General features: G+C 43.6%; 1 long non-coding RNA gene across 1 annotated transcript; it reads left to right on the top strand.

The window, feature by feature from the left end:
* The first annotated feature begins 3,034 nt into the window (after positions 1 to 3,034).
* LOC120638434 lies at positions 3,035 to 7,217 on the top strand. The gene is made up of 3 exons (XR_005660092.1): positions 3,035 to 3,164; positions 5,345 to 5,469; positions 7,034 to 7,217. It is a non-coding gene; the product is annotated as an uncharacterized LOC120638434 (long non-coding RNA).
* Positions 7,218 to 16,916: the final 9,699 nt, after the last annotated feature.

The following is a 16,916-nucleotide window of genomic DNA, read 5'->3' as shown; positions in this document are numbered from 1 at the left end:
CCAGTGGTGGTTACAAATCACTTGATTCCCAAGGGCTGCTGGGCAGGCCCCCCGGAGCTACCTCCAGATCTCTGACAGAAAACGCATGTGGTGAACCACCTGGGCTGTTTTACTAGCACCTTCCCAGGACAAAGAATCATCTAATAGCAATCACAGTACAGTAATGCTTTGCAAATGGGAGTGGAGTACTTTGGTAACAGTCAGAGAAAGGGCCAGGTGAGGGAGTCAATGACTAGGAGCCAAGCAGAGGAGTCTCCTAGCATCTGAACAGTTAGCATTCGGAACGGTAGCGAGTCCGACACCAAAAGGATGTAACAGTAGGCCTCTGAGGCTCGGGGCCTGGAATGGCAATCTGCGACGGAGTCTGGGAAGAGGAGGCAGCAGGACGCAGTGCAAAGAGTACGGGCCTGGGAGGACCCCCGATTCTAGTTCAAACTCTACCCGCTGGGCTAGTCACTTCACTGCTCTGTGTCTCAAATCGATGATATTTACTGAGCATTTACTAATTGCAAACCTCATTCTAAGTGCTTCAGAGGGTACTTGAAAGACATGATCCCACACCAGGAGGACTTTAGAATCTAGTGTACCGATGGAGATAAAATGCCTGTTCTCCCTTCTTCTTAGACAGTGAGTCCTAGGTGGGGCAAGGATTGTGCCTGATCTGCTACTTAGACCTACTCTCCAAGTGCTTGGCGCATAGTAACTGCTTAATAAATACCAGCAACTCGAGTAATATCAGTATAAACATATTTTGAAGGCAGAGTATTTGTACATTTCCTTTCAACTGCATTTGGTGCTCGGCATGCAGAAGGAGTTACACTGTGACATAACCACTGCGGTGGGCTTCCTCGCACTGATCATGTGAGCTCTCCTAGAAGTGGTCCTGTCGCTTAGGCAAGGGAACAATTTTTTTTAATAATGAGCATCAGAAAAAAAAAAAGCCTGAGAACGCTTTTTTATTCAATAATCGATGTCAAAAGAAAAAGACCAAGTGGACCTCAACATAAGAAAGAAGGAAAGTAGAACACGCAAAAGATAAGTTGGTTACGGAACTATTGTCAATGAGTCTCCCATGACACTCCCCATCCCTTAATAGGAGGAAAAGCGAGATGTTGTGCTCTGTAAAATCTAAGGCAATTGAATAATATAATAAACAAATTTTTAAAGTTATTTGAAGTTCCATCATTTAACTTATATAATTGAGAATTTTGTAATTACAAAATACGGAAACAATAAAGTTAGCTCCTACGGATGGCAACCAGCTTTAGTGAGTATGGACGATAAATGTTTAAATCCACCCCCATGTAGATCTAGGCCAGGGCTCACAACACCCCCATCCTACAAACCAAACCCCTCCTGTGGGGATTGGAGGGATTTCTTGCAGGGAAGAGCCCTATCCTGGGACCGAGCCTGGGAAATGGAAGCAAATGCCCATCAAGTGAATTAGTGAACAGTGCTGGCCCATAAACCAACAACTATGAATCTTTAGCCACATAAATCAATCAATGGCAACGACTGAGCACTTACTAAGTGCAGGGCACTATATTAAGTGGTTGGGAGGATACAATCCTAAAGAGCTAGGAGAAATGTTCACTGTCCACAGTGAGCTTACAGTCATGGCATAGTGGATAGAGCCTGGGCCTGGAAGTCGGAAGGCCGTGGGTTCTAATCCTGGCTCCACCACTTCTTCGCCGTGTGACCTTGGTCAAGTCGCAGTTCGGCTTAGCGGAAAGAGCGTGGGTTTGGGAGTCAGAGGTCATAGGTTCTAATCCCGGCTCTGCCACGTGCCAGCTGTGAGACTTTGGGCAAGTCACTTCACTGTGCCTCAGTTCCCTCATCTGTAAAATGGGGATTAAGACTGTGAGCCCCACGTGGCACAACCTGATTACCCTGCATCTGCCCCAGCGCTTACAACAGTGCTCGGCACATAGTAAGCACTTAATACCGTGATTATTCTTCTTCTCGGGGCCACAGTTCCCTCATCTGGAAAATGGGGATTGAGAGAGTAAGCCTCACATGGGACAGGGACTGTGTCAACCCAATTCGCTTGTATCCACCCCAGTGCTTAGTACAGTGCCCGGCACACAGTAAGTGCTTAACATATACCGCAATTATTATTGTGGTACAGACATATTATTATTATATTATGTAATTATTATTACAGACATAATATCCCACTGAACTCATCTGTAAACCCATGCGTATGGTAAGCAGTCCCCTCCTCAATGCTGCCTCTTGGCAAATACAAACAATTCCAGGATGCTGTTACTCTACGTGGAGGAAAAAAGGATCCATTCAATCATTTTGTTTGGTGGATTATTACGAGCCCAGAGAAATCACTACTGATGCAGAGAATAATGACCTTCTGTTCTCCACCTCTGCGGAGGGGAGAATGAGAAGGAAAACTGCAGCATGGAAGATTCAGATTGGATAGGAGAAAGCATTTTCCTCGATGCCACTGGTTAAGGCTTGGCATGGATTCCCAAAGCAAGGCGTGGAATTTTCCTTCCTAGTGGTTTTTGAATGAAGAATAAACAAATTCTCAGGTCATCTTTTTAATGGTATTTGTGAAGTGCTTATTACGCGTCAAGCACTGCACTAGTGCTGGGAGAGACAAGGATAATCAGGTTGCACACAGACTCCGTCCCATATGGGGAGCACAGTTTAAGAAGGAGTGAAAACAGGTACTGAATCCCCACTTTACAGATGAGGAGACTGAGGCACAGAGAAGTTAAGTGACTTGCCCAAGGCCACCCAGCAGGCAAGTCACAGAGCCAAGTACTCTGACCCCGGGGCCCGTACTCTTTAAACTAGACCACGTCACTTCCCTTGAGAAAAAGGATTCAGATTTAAAATTACCAGCACCTCAGGAGAATATCTGCCTTCACAATACCTCATAACACCAAAGGGACGCTTAGGGATATCTGCATTGTGATCACAGATGCCCTTTCTATGAAGTCACTAAGGGACTTTGCCCCTCTGGACCTAAGGCTATGGAGATAATATCATTAGCTTAGCCCCACAGCTTCTAGGGTGGCACCAAGATTGCAGCTCTACTCTTTGTCCTCTGACAATAGGATCTACACCTAGGTTGGGTCCAAAGACCTGTGAAGTGTCTGTTACCCTTCGCAAGCTGCCTTCATCCCCCATCCTGGTGACTATGGGTGAGCTCGGCCTCTCCCCTAGCTTCAACTACCTCTTCTATGATGATAACTCCCAAATCTACCTCACCATCATAGTCACCATCAATGGTTTGATTGAGTGCTTACTAAATGCTTGGGAGAGTACTGAGTAGGTAGACACATTCTCTGCCCGTAATTCATTCATTCATTATGAGCGTTTACTATGTGCAGAGCACTGTTCTAAGCTTTTGGAATGTACAAATCTGCAACAGATAGACACAATTCCTGCCCAATGGCGGGCTCACAGTCTAACCGGGGAAGATGAGCACCAGCCCAAGCTCTCTCCTCCTCTACAATCTTGTATTTCTTCCTGACTCTGGGACACGTCTACACGGCTGCCCCACTATCACCTTAAACACAGCATGGCCTTAACGGAGCTCATTTTCCCTGCCAAATCCTCTCCTCCACCTAACTTTCCCATCACAGTTTACAACTCCACCCTCCTCCCTCTCAAGCCCACAACCTTGCCATTATCCCTGAATCCTCTTTCTCTTTCAGCCCCCACATTTAATCAGTTGCCCAAGCCTGTTTAGTTCTTCCATCACATTTCCAGAACCCACCCTTCCTCTGTGTTCAAACTAGGTGATTCCAGGTACTTGACATATCCAAGCTTGACTGCTGCATCAGCCTCTGCGCTGCATTCCCAACCTCCACTCTGCTCCCTCTCCAGTCCTTACTTCATTCTGGTTCCCAGATCATTTTTCCTAAAGCATCATTCTGCTCACACCTTTATAAAATGCAAGCACTTTCACAGTCACTAAAGGCTCAAAACCGTAACCCACTTAGTTGCAATATATGGCTTTAGAGGGAATTTACCAGAACAATTGAAGCCTAGTCCTTTAACTGGACATTGAAGTGTCACAGTCTGCTCACACCTCTTACTAAAAAGCCCCACTGCCAATAATCCTAGATTCCATTTACTGCATAGAGGGTGCATCTGTAAGAATCCCTCTTAAAATATAATGACAGCTGGCTCCCTGTAACCCAGACCAACTGGTACTACTCTTAGAACCTTAATCACTCAAAATGTATGAAGCACTTGAGAGTACAAGAGAGTTCACAGGTGCGATCCCTGCCTTCAAGGAGTTTACGATCTTGTCTCTACCCAGATTTTCAATCTTAAATTTCTTTTCCTTTACTCTTGTATTACGCACATAATGTCTTTGTAATTATAACATGTTATTTCAGAGGCAGGGTTATTTCTCGATTCCAGACTCGGGACTACAGAAGGTCTATGTTGAATCAAGGCAAATCCCAGAGGCTCTACTGGTGCTATTTTCCTATAAAAAGCAGAGCTGCCATCCTTAAGAGTTTGGGCTAGGGGAAAGGAAGTAGAAAACCCCAAGAAACGTAAGCCTCTGGCTTTCGCTGTTATAACTGCTGGGAAGGATTCCCCCAAGGATTGCTCAGTAGAAATACTCGGGGTTCAATTTCATAGCTAGTCCCCTCTCAAGAAACTAGGCTATTGTCCAAGTTCGCTGCTGTGCTATACGGCCAGCCGGCTCATGGGGTGAATAACAGCTCTCTTGATGTCAGCGACCATGGCAGAATGCTCCAGTCCAGCTTTATGTGGAATTCTGAAGGTCACAAATCCTATACCCTCCCTCCCTAGAAACTTAGAGATCATCTCAAGGGACTTGGGTTCTAATCCTGGCTCCACCACTTGTCTGATGTGTCAACTTGGGGAAAATCACTTCTCTGTGCCCGTTACCTCATCTAAAAAGTGGGGATTAAATCTGTGACTTCTATGTGGGACAGGGACTGTGTTCAAACTGATTAGCCTATATATACCCCAGTGCTTAGCTCAGTGCCTGGCATATAGTAAGCACTTAAATAACATTTAAAAAAACCCATAAATAACTGAATACAAAATACAGACTGGGAAGACCAAACCAAAATGTTTGAAAATTAGGCAAAGTAGTTCTTGGTGAAGAGCACTATCCGTGGTTGGGTATATTCAGCAGAAGTACATACCTGCTCTCGAGGAGTTTGTCATCCAATGGTTTCAGTCAGGATGGCAAATTGACTATTTTAGAGAGGAAAGAAAGGAATGTGTTTGATGGATACTGTGACATTTCAAAATCTTTAGTCAGGATAATAATTCTACCACGTATCTACTTAGCACTTTCACTCCAAAATGATTTCATACACATTATCCAAAGGAATGACCAGGAAAATCTGGATCGAGAAGGTAATTCTGAAGAAGAGATTCAAAGAAACAAAACTTTCCTTGGATTTTCGAAGAAAAAGCAGAACAAATGGGATTTGGCCACTGGGACATTTGGAGGTGAGATTTTTGTCTTTGGTGAGGTGGATAGGGGGTGAAGGAGCTTGGCTCCTCGGAACTGGGGGAGACGTATTTCTAGTTGTCTCCAAAGATGGGCTGACAGCATATGCTTTTCCAAGAGGACTCTCTATGAGCGAAATACTTTTCAACTCACCCCTCCCAACTCCCATTCACTCCAGCAGCTCAGCACCTGCATCCATGAAAAGAATCTAGCCCATTAACTTTTGTTCATCTATTTTAAACACTGGATGGGTGCCAGCCTCTCTACATATGCTGAATTTTCCTTTCAGCAATCAGCGTGGTCAAAGCTCCAGCTCCTGGGGAATTTCCAACCCAGAGCATCTTTGGAAGGGCAACATCATGGAAAACTCCTTTCAACAAGGAACCTGCTCCTTGCCACAAAATGCAGGGCCTCCCCACTTCTTCTAAGTCTTGCTTGGCTTTGTTAGGGATCCTGGGCCTTCTAGGGGGAGAATTCTGGGGATTTGCATGAGGAGCAAGAGCTGGAGGAGGAATGTGAAATGCCTAAAAAAAAAAAATTGTCCACCCACACATCTCAACCATCCAAAACCCACAGCAGGTCTTCTTCTGATGTGGAAGGCAGACGGGAGCAAAGATTATTTATCTTTTGCTTTCACTTGACAAGTCCGGGTATACATTTGGTTAATAATAATAATAATAATAATGTTGATATTTGTTAAGCGCCTACTATGTGCAGAGCACTGTTCTAAGCGCTGGGGTAGATACAGGGTCATCAGGTTGTCCCACGTGAGGCTCACAGTCTTAACCCCCATTTTACAGATGAGGTAGCTGAGGCACAGAGAAGTTAAGGGACTTGCCCACAGTCACACAGCTGACAAGTGGCAGAGCTGGGATTCAAACCCATGACCTCTGACTCCCAAGCCCGGGTTCCTTCCACTGAGCCAGACTGGTTAGTTGAACCACGATCAGGTAGGACGTCAGTACAACAAAATCTTCACCTTTTCCCCAAAGGGAGTGGATCAGAAAGAAAGCAGACTAATTCCATTGCCTCATCAAGTTCTTCTTCAAAAATTACTGGAGATTTGACGATCTGTACTTTCGCTAAAATGTGACTGAATATCTTATTTTTAAAATGACAATCTAGGTGGTTCCCATTTTTAGAATTCAGATAATCTCTGAATTATTTGAACAAAAACTGGTAAAAAGCAGAAAATCAAACCGTTTGGTGAGTCTGGGGAATGTCATAGCACAAGTCTATTTTTGTACCTGATGGATTTATACATTATAATGTGAAAACGAATGCTGCTTTGACATCAGTGCTACCTCTGAGGAAAAAAACTAAGGTTTTCTAGCCTTCTAGGCACAGGAGCAGTTTCCAAATATTTTATTTTATATTTTGAACTCCTGGCTTCCCATGGCTGTGTATATATAAGAAGAGGGAATCATTAAAAAAGTTACAACCAACAGGTTTACAAAAACGTTACAAACAAACAAGAAGTTTCATGCTGGCTTCTGCAGAACCATGTCCTTGCCAGGCAGCTGAATCTTTACTTGGGTAATGCAAATTCCACTTCCTTTGCAGAGAAACTTGAAGCTGAAATGGAGCTAAAACCAAAGCAGAAACCCCCGCTAGTCAAACTATGCCAGTTAAACACTGACATCTACAGTCAAGTTTGGAGAAACAAACGATCCACTCACTGCGGCGCAGATAAAGTAACGCGTGTCTTTCAATATAGAATATCTTCTATAAATTGTCTTTCACTTTATAAAAAGATCAGAATTGTTACTTGATTTTAGTGCTAATACACATGATTGTTTAAGTCGCTTCTACATGAAAGATTATTCTATATAAGTCAGGAAGAAAAAAAAAACCCTCACAGCTATCTCATCTAAAACATTTCTCAGTAGGCATGAGGAGGAAGGGGAATACAGCCAGCTGGAAAAAGTGTGGGGAGACAAATAACCTGTTCCCTTATTGGCACCACTAAACCCCTGGTATTAGTTGGATAAATGCCAGACAGAGCAACCTTGAACATTTTTAGTATGCCTGCTAAAGCTCGCTCTCAAACACTCAATGCCTAAAATCAAAATCAATCTGCTCTATAAAAATTGATTGGACTTTTATTCCCAAACAGGAGGCTCTCTCCCACTGATATTTCATAAATGACAGAAATATTTTGCAGACCTACTATTCTCTGAAGATGACTAGGCCAATTATCATGACGTTAATGAGACTGATATAGTAATAATGCCAGGAGGAAGAAAGAGAACTTAAAGAGTTTCAAGGCATGCATCTGCTTTAGGTGGTCCTACTTAAATGTTGCAGAGGCTATCGTTCTGTTAACCAAAACATTTTTTCCAGACGTAGGAAGCTGAAGGAGACATCAAACAAGATCAAAACTGAAGGTATCATGAGAATAATAATAATAATAATAATGTTGGTATTTGTTAAGCGCTTACTATATGCAGAGCACTGTTCTAAGCGCTGGGGTAGACATAGGGGAATCAGGTTGTCCCACGTGGGGCTCACAGTCTTAATCCCCATTTTACAGATGAGGGAACTGAGGCACAGAGAAGTTAAGTGACTTGCCCACAGTCACACAGCCGACAAGTGGCAGAGCTGGGAATTGAACTCATGAGCCCTGACTCCAAAGCCCGTGCTCTTTCCACTGAGCCACGCTGCTTCTCCAATAATAATAATGTTGGTATTTGTTAAGCGCTTACTATGTGCCGAGCACTGTTCTAAGCACTGGGGTAGACACAGGGGAATCAGGATGTCCCACGTGGGGCTCACAGTCTTAATCGCCATTTTACAGATGAGGTAACTGAGGCACAGAGAAGTTAAGTGACTTGCCCGTAGTCACACAGCTGACAAGTGGCAGAGCTGGGATTCAAACTCATGACCTCTGACTCCAAAGCCCGTGCTCTTTCCACTGAGCCACACTGCTTCTCTAAAGACACCCATCACTTAATTTACTGCCTTTTCAAGGGTTTTGTGGAGGTAAATTCCTCCAAGTCCAGAATTTTACTTTTTGACAAAGATTTCATTCAGAAATCACATTTCATTCACGAGAAGCAGCACGACCTAGTGGAAAGAGCATGGGCCTGGGAGTCAGAGGACCTGGGTTCTTACCCCAGCTCTGCCGTTTGCTTGTTGAGTGACCTTAAATACGGCACTGAACTTCTCTGTGCCTCAGTTCTCCTGTTTTCCCTCCTACTTAGACTGTGAGCCTCAGGTGGGACAGGGACCATGTCCAACTTTATTGACTTGCATCTACCGCAGCGCTCAGAGCAGCGTGTGACGCATAGTAAGTGCTTAACAAATACCATAAAACAAACAATTCCCATGATCTTTTTTTAATGAATCTAGTGTTGACTCATGTCTGCACTCCAATCAACAATAACATTTTCTTAGTATATCGTGTTGGTAAACTTCTGATAACAGGGAACAGGGTCTACTAGAACATCAGGGTTTTTGTGTTTGCTTTTAATGGTGCTAGCTAAATGTTTACTATGTGCCAAGCACTGAACAAAGCACTTGGGTAGATACAAAGTAATTAGGTGAGGCTCACAGTCCAAGTAGGAGGGAATATGACTTAGCTTTTTTTAGGAGGCAGTTCCAAAAACGTGTTTAACAAATGCTTTGGAAAGGGGCAGTTAATAATGGGCAGGGAGATTTTTCAAAACCCCAAATGCCATCTGCAGAGAGAAGCCAGGTGGACAGCATTTTAGGGAGAGCTGTGGCCAAATGTAACGGATTCTGGGAGCAGTCAGAAATGGGAATGAGAGGCATAAAGGGCTAAAGTGGTGGAGTTGCCACTCTAAAATGTTGGTATTTGAATTTGTGAAAAGTGGCAGAGCCGGAATTCGAACCCATGACCTCTGACTCCAAAGCCCATGCTCTTTCCGCTGAGCCACGCCACTCTAATGCTCTAGCCAAGATTAAATTGACTTTAGTACCGACGGTGGGGAGGAGGGAAGGGGGTCATTTTGCCAGTTTTCAGTGCACCAGCTCCTCTCACTCAATGCAGCATGCCCTAGTGGGAGCCAGGACTCAAAAAACTTGGGTTCTAATCCCAGCTCTACTACTTGCCTGCTAGGGGACCATGGACAAGTCACTAAACCCCTCTCGTGCTAGTTACCTCATCGGTAAATGGGAATAAAATGTCTGGTCTCTTGTACAGTGTTCCGCACACAGTAAGCACTCAATAAATACCGTTGACTGATTGCCCCTTAGACTGTGAACCCCGCGTGGGACAGTGACCGTGACAGTCCTGAATGTATCTACCCTAAGTGCCTGGCACAGCATAAGGGCTAAACAACTAGCAGTTATTATTACCACCAATTGAGCACTACCTGCAGCAAGATTCCATAAAATTGCTCTAACTTGCAGATGTCGCAAGAAGACTCAACCTTTAGCTTTAGTTACCTAAATATTTCAGGAAAAAGTGCTTTTTGAGGGCAGATAATTGATACCACAGTAAATGTTCTCCATCTGAATTATACAAAGTTAGAGCCTAAAACTAAAAATTCAATATTACCATTAAACTAACCTCTGGGGGAGATAGATTATCAGTTTAAGCACAGTCTCTGTCCTATGAGGGGCTCACAGCCAATCTCATCCCTATTTTACAGATTAGAAAACTGAAGTCCAGGGAGGTTAAGTGACTTACCCAAGGTCACTCAATCAGTGGTATTTACTGAGTGCTTGCTGTGTGCTGTACTAAGCACTTGGGGAGTACAACAGAGTTGGAAGACACATTCCCCGCCCATAACGAGATTACAGTCTAGAGGGGGAGACAGACATTAATATAAAGAAATTCCAGATATGTGTATAAGACCTGTGGGGCTGAGGGTGGGGTGAAAATCAAGTGCTCAAAGGTCACACAATGGGTCAGTGGTAAAGTTGGGACTAGAACCCAGGTCCCCTGACTTCCAGCCCCTTGCTTGTTTCCACTAGGCCAGGCTGCTCTTTTCCAAGCACCTGATTATCACCATTTATTCCAAGAGCATCCCCATGAAGTAGATTAGTTTGACTGAACCCACTTTACAGAAGAGGAAAATTACGCTTAGTCAAATTAAGAAATGTATCCAGAGGACCGTAAGACTGATGGACTATAAGCACACCCTAGAGTTCATCCCAGTGACCTCAAGTGTGACTGCAACTAATAAACAGGATAGATTTTTAGGGCTTCTAGGAACCCAAAATATCCTTCAGGAGACCATCAGCCATCAATCTTAGATCTGGACATGGAAGTTCTTCGGTCACGAAGCTCAGTCCTTAAAAGCGTTAACTAAACACTGTTCTCCTAACTCCCACCACCACCTTCTCTTGTCATTTTCCTATTGATTCACTGTCACCACTCAAAACTGATAAATTCCCAACCTCTCGATCCATTTGGAGATGAGACACTGAGCAACCAGCAAGAATTTCTCACTCCAGTTTTGGGAACAACATGAAAAGCCCCCAAGGTCTCTTGCTCACGTCAAAGGATGAGAAAAGCAATGTCCTTTTGATCATCATTGTGAAGAGGGCATCCTTTTAGAGTAGCTATCACCTTAGAAGAGATGGAAGGAAAATAAAATAACCACAAGCATAAGCAGATGTAATTCGGAGGGCAGACAAGAATAGAGTCCATTCCATCTCCCTGAACACTGAAATAGTGTCCACATTTTTAAGAGGAAAACCTAAGCATGAAGGCCACCTAAAAGAGGAGGAAGAAAGCAAGATAAATTACAGGCAGAGGACCAGTGTGTTTGACTTGGATGTGTAGCTCGACCCAAATTTCAAAATTGTCTCCTTTAAAGCCGAATGTTGGGTTTTCTGAGTAACGTATTCAAAAATCTTCTCACCACCTTCCTGTATATAATCCTTCCCTATTCTCTAACTCTGCTTGATTGCACAGGGCCTCATCATCACTGATTGACTGGTTTCTCAGGGATTTTGCTGCTGCTAAATGCAACTAATAATCCTATAGCCATTTGTACTTCAATTTTGAGGCAAGGTAACGTCAGAGTCAGCAATCGGCAGGTTAAAAAGAGAAACCAGTTGGCTTTTCTTTAGGGTCTAATATGTTTTGTCCTTTACACCCAAGTATTTTAATCTTGCAATGATTGAACAACGTATTTCTACTTTTGCTCTTTCAAAGGATGAGATATAAAATTCTACCTGCGGCTAGGAGTCACGTGGGTCGAAAGATAATGGGATTTCCTTCGTGACACCCAATTGCTTCTTTCCAATCCCGTCTCCATTCCAAAACATATTCTACAATGTAAATGAAAGCAAATAACCAGACATACTTTGAGGCTCAGTCCAGAACATCAGGAAAAGAAGGTCAGCTCATTGATAAAGACTAGCCTAGCCTCAATGGGGAAGTTCCTCTGATCTGCTGCTGGGTTTTTCATACTGTGTTCGAGGAAAGCTGTAGTTGACTGTCTGAGTAAATTTGTACTCAGCCAGTACCATCTAATAGCCTTCTTCAAGGAACATCCAAATCTCCCGACAAGCAACCAATGGCAGTGGCCAGTCCTGTTCTGCATCCTGTTGGCGAGGTCCACTACAGTGCACGCGAGTGTTCTCTACCCACAAGTCCGGTGAGGTTAAAGAAGTTTTGTACCTTCCCACTAGACTGTAGGCTCCTGTGGGCAGGGACTGTGACTACCAACGCTACCGTATTGTGCTCTCCCAAGTGCTTAGTTCAGTGCTCTGCACAAAATAAGTGCTCGATAAATATCACTGACAGGGGTCTTTTTGGCTAACAGTAATAATCTTTGCCTAATTTAAAACTGAAATTCCTTAATGGAAGGATCTGCAATTGAAGTAAACCACAGAATACATTCTAAAGCCTCAATCTGCCTAGATTTCCCAAGCACTTTCTTTTTAAGATAGAAAAAATGAGACACAGTGCCCTGGAATGAGAAGCTTCGCTACACAGTCTAGTTTCATATGACTTGATACACCTATGGGGAAAACAGGATGGTTTTTAATCATGTGCATATTTGAAAATGTATTTTTCACATGTGTTTGAGCCCATATGGTCTCACAATTGGGGTATAAAACTGTGATGGACAATCCCATCAACCTCTCCTTGATATCTTAGTTCAATTTAGAACGCCATGCTCAATTTTTCTTTCGAGTGGCATCCCAGACATTCAGTCCCTAGATATAGAGTAGAAACCACCCTCTGTGACTAACACACCATCTGAACAGAATACGCGGTACAGTGATTACAACAGACTCCTTTTCTTATTTGTTCCTAGAGCAATCGAGAAGTACATCTAAGATCCAAGCACAATTTAAAGAAACCTTATTAGATGTCCCAAATTTTAGCTAAGGCTGATTAATCAATTGACTGAATGATTGGAGGAAAAACTTCTATTTTCACCATCCATAACCTGGGGGGATAGCTGGGTGTTGATAACAAGAGCTGGCATAAGCAGTTAGGCAGTCCAGGTTAACTGGCATTTTATGGCCCTGGAGGTCTGGGTTGGGAGGGGGAACAGAATTTTTAAAAGTGTGGAACTGCCTCTCCCTGTAGGATTTCTGCTCCTTTACACCACACCCAGACAAAGCCTGGGAGGAGCAGAATCGGAATTCACCGAAGGATTGGTCCCGCCGAACTCCAGAAATGTCAGAAGTTGTGGCCTTGTCCAATTATCAGCACTTGAGAGAGTACAATATAACAGAGTTAGCTGACATGGTCCCTGCCTACAGTGAGCTTACGGTCTACAGGGAGAGAAAGGCATAGATATAAATACGTAATTTATAATATAGAATTTTAATTAGACAAAAAAGATCAGCTCTCCCTTTGCAAGAACAAATATTAATACCAAATCAGCTCTTCCCCATCTTTTGAGTTCTGCATTCATAAAGTGCTCCTCAAAACAAAGGAATCTGCTGCTCTCTGCTTCCTGCTGTGAAAAACAAGAAAGAACATGAAAAGAGAATGTTTTAGCCCAGCATTAGGGCCAGTGTGATCAACACAGCTCCCTAGACTGTGTTCTCCCTCAATTCCGAAGAGGCAGCAAAGCTGGAGGGAACTAAGTGCTACATGAGGCGGTCTTCATTTAATCCATTTTAAAATGTAGTTCAGATTCAATTATTTTCCAGCTTTCCCATTTTATTACATATGTCCCAGGAGATAACTCCCTCCTGACTGAAAAAAATTAACTTGCAGGAGGGTGATGGCTCAGCTTTCACCTGCCACACTAAGATAGTTCAGCTCACCTCACCTTGACAGAGTCTCATTTAGCAATGTGGTTCAAGAAAAAATGTCCCTTTCCATAAACAAATCACGCCCCGGGGATAACTGAGGTAGGAGTTCATCCTATATGGGTTGTCACCAACAAATCAAAGTAACTGCAGCTAAAAGTGTTAGCGTTGTTTTTAAAGGGGCCACGGATTCCGGCTCCCTCTGCCAATACAGCGACACGGAATAATTATTGGTGCCACACAGCAGAAGAGGAAATCTAATTTGGCTTGTCCCTTATTGAATATCTTCATCAAATAGAAAAGCGGGGGTGGATTTATTTTCCATGCTGCTGAGCTTCTAGAAAAAAATACTGGTTAACTTGAAGGGATTAGTTGAATTCTAGAAGTATATTTTCTTGAGCAACTGAAAGCAGCTTCCTGGTGAGCTTCTAGAAGAAAATCCTGGATAAGTTGAAGGGATTAGTTGAATTCTGGACATTTATTTTCTTGAGCAACCGAAGGCAGCTTTCTGGACCAGCTGACTAAACTGGTATAAAGTTAAGGTAGTAAATAGCATATTATCAATTGTAATCCCTTAATCGAGTAATAAACAGAATTAGAGATGTCTGACTTCAAAGTGGTGATTCTGAAAAACCTACAGCCAAATGTATTAGTTGAGTGGGTAATTTCATCTTCAGTGTAATCCTCAAAACCATAATGGAATATATTAATAGGACCACTGGTCCAGGAAATACTGGTCTTTCCGCAATGAATCACAAATTCTGAAGCCTACTCTCTCTGAAGCAGCCTCTAAACTATTCCCTCCGTTTTAGTTTGTGCCTCAAAAACAGTTCTGAAAATTCCTTATTGTCAGAAAAGAAAAATCCTCAGTCTGCAAAGTTATTTATTATGTGCATACTGGGTGCGGAGCACTGTACCATGTGCTTGGTAGAGTACGATACATCAGAATTGGTGGACACATTCCCTGCCCACACGGAGCTTGCAGTCTAGAGAGTCTAGTGTATCCATTACTAATCACATTCAGGGATAATAACTTTGCAATTTAAGTGCTTATTATGCACCCGGTACAGTACTGAACACTGAGAGAGATGCAGTCCCTGTCTCACATGAGGCTTGCGGTCTAAAGGGGGAACATAGTACCGATTCTAAGTAAGAGGAAACACGCACAGCGAAGCCCCCGGTGAGACAGGGACTGCGTCTGACCTGACTACCCTGTATCGACCCCAGCGCTTAGTATGCTGCTTGACACAGTATAAATACCACAGCTGTTAGAGAAACTGAACGATCTGTCCAAGGTCACAGCAGGCAAATGGCAAAGCCACCATCAGAACCCAAATCTCCTAACCCCCAGCCCTGTGCTCTTTCCACTAACCCACTCACCTTCTCTGGGTCTGAAAGACCTATTAGACCATAAAGTCCTTGAGGGGAGGGACAATGATTTCAATTGTTCCTCCCACATGCTTAATACAGAGCTCTACACACAGTAGGTGCTCAATAAATGCAACTGATCATTTGACTGACCACTGGAGTTGACCAGCTATGTGGCTAGAAGTCATTCCTAATCACAAATTAATCCTGCCATCAGTCATTCCAAGAGTCAAACTAAACCCTGAGTAATTATTTTGCTATCTGAGTTTCACCTCTGAATCAACAAGTAAAGGTCTCAGGTGCTTTTTTCTCCCTCAGCCTCAGGGTCTCTCTGGAGAGATGTTTTTAAGGTGTCCTCCTTTTCAGGCTTCCCTCTGTTTCAGCAATTATTTAGAGTGGAAATTGAAACAAAATTGCATTTACAATTAGCATGACCCAGCAAGGGGCCAATTAAAGCAGCCTTGGAAATAGCCACATGACTCGGAGAGGAAATTTGAAATAAGGAATAAAGAATTCTGATGCGCTTAATGATCTGCAGTCCTCATAAGAAAGGGTGGACTGGCTAAAAACAAAGCTGATTGCGTTGTGAAGGTTTTGTCAGTAATTACAATCCTGTATTAAAGGGTACAGATAAACCCTATTTTTCCAATCAACCAACCAATGGTATTTAATAATAATAATTATGGTATTTAAGAGCCTACTATGTGCCAAGCACTGCTCTAAGCGCTGGGGTAGATATAAGGAAAGCAGGGTGTCCCATGTGGGGCTCAGTCTTAATCCCCATTTTACAGATGAGGTAACTGAGGCACAGAGAACCTAAGTGACTTGCCCAAAGTCACACAGCTGAAAAGTGGTGGAGCCGGGATTAGAACCCATGACCTCTGACTCCCAAGCTCATGCTCTTTCTACTAAGCCACTTTGCTTCTCACACTAAGCCATACTCCTTCTCATTTATTGAGCACTTACTACATACAGAGCACTGTACTGTTTGGAAGAGTACAATATAACAGAATTAGCGGACACGTTTCCTTTCCTTTTTTTTTTTTTTTTTGGAAAACAGCCTCCATGTTCCTACCATCTTTTTCCCTGCTCCCTGTTCCTGATATCATCTGTCTGAGCCAAAGAAGCTCCCTCCACAACTTCCTGAAAGCCTTTCACGCCAGCCATATAAAGCCTCAGAGGGTCTTTGCTTTCAAGAAAGGACTCCATAGTCTCCTCGGAGATAGGCTGAGGAAGATTCTCCCCAAGGACCAAATTGAGAAAAGAGGGGAACTTCTGACAGAGAGAGGACCAGCTTCAGCTGGTTCTCAGGGTAAACAAAGGCTTCGGGGGGCAGCATCAGAGGGGGTCGCAGCCTGGCACAGTGCAGGCAGAGGCACAGGTGCAGTGTCATAGAATGCAGCAACAACTGAGAAGCGGCGTGGCCTAATGGAAAGAGCACGGGCCTGAGAGTCAGAGGACCCGCGTTCTCATCCTGGTTCTACTGCTTTTTTGCTGTGTGATTTTGGGCAAGTCTCTTCACTGTGCCTCAGTTACCTCATAAGTAAAATAGGGATTCACACTGAGCACCCCACGTGGGACTCGGACATTGTCCAACCTGATTAGCTCATATCTCACCCCGGGCCTGAAGTGAAAATTTTTAAAGCTTCCAGAGTTAAAAGTGACTAAAGAAGTCCTTGATAAGGGGATGCAATAGTTCTGGAGCAATGGGGATGAATCCCTGCCTTCCCTCCAGCACCAAGAAATGCTCTGGCTTTGAGATCTCCATAATATCATTAGGTCAAGCTGCAGTTGCATGCAGTGCAACCAGGTGACATCGTGCAGACTATGGGACATCAAATGGAATGGGAAGGGGCAGGAAATGTTTCCATCTCGAGAAGCCAAA

Source organism: Ornithorhynchus anatinus, chromosome 6 (genome assembly GCF_004115215.2).
Source record: "Ornithorhynchus anatinus isolate Pmale09 chromosome 6, mOrnAna1.pri.v4, whole genome shotgun sequence".
NCBI classification, from domain to species: domain Eukaryota; kingdom Metazoa; phylum Chordata; class Mammalia; order Monotremata; family Ornithorhynchidae; genus Ornithorhynchus; species Ornithorhynchus anatinus.
The sequence above is the reverse complement of the archived record's forward strand: the minus strand, read 5'-3'. Positions and strand labels throughout refer to the sequence as shown.